The sequence below is a fragment of the Buceros rhinoceros genome, unplaced genomic scaffold (genome assembly GCF_000710305.1).
Source record: "Buceros rhinoceros silvestris isolate BGI_N320 unplaced genomic scaffold, ASM71030v1 scaffold31508, whole genome shotgun sequence".
Classification (NCBI taxonomy): domain Eukaryota; kingdom Metazoa; phylum Chordata; class Aves; order Bucerotiformes; family Bucerotidae; genus Buceros; species Buceros rhinoceros.
In genome coordinates, this window is record NW_010426796.1 from 39284 (window position 1) to 39735 (window position 452).

Here is a 452-nt window from a genome sequence, read left to right on the forward strand (position 1 = left end):
GCATTTGTTACAATCGTGGGAACCGCAAGCAGGATAAGCCTGCCTGGAGACATGTCTACATTTCAGAGAAAAAAACATGGCTTTTTTAGCTCTGTAATCTGTTCTTCAATAAAAAAAGTATTTGTTGTTAATATCAACAGATTAGCATGTAGCTTCTGTTAAAGATTGTTTATAAACAGTCACAAGACACACAGACGTAAATATTCAAGTTAAACATTTAAAATGCTGATAAAACTCCACACACCAACAAATAGCATTTAAGAAGCTTAGAACAAACTACCTTTTATACTTACTTTAGTAATAACAGTTTGGAAGAAAAGTTGTGTTACTTCAAAAAATTTCAAAAACCACTCGCTTTCAGAAGAAATGGACAAAACCATTCAGGGTTCTTACTTGTGCAATGCATTAGAAAGACGTAAGCTGCATGTTTATATTAATATAAGTGGAAAGAG

General features: G+C 32.7%; 1 protein-coding gene across 1 annotated transcript in view; it reads right to left on the reverse strand.

Annotated features, from left to right (window-relative positions):
* Nucleotides 1-452, reverse strand: part of LOC104498294 (monofunctional C1-tetrahydrofolate synthase, mitochondrial-like) — a gene marked incomplete at both ends in the record, with an annotated part of 64426 nt that overhangs the window by 36120 nt on the left and 27854 nt on the right. The window lies entirely within an intron of this gene.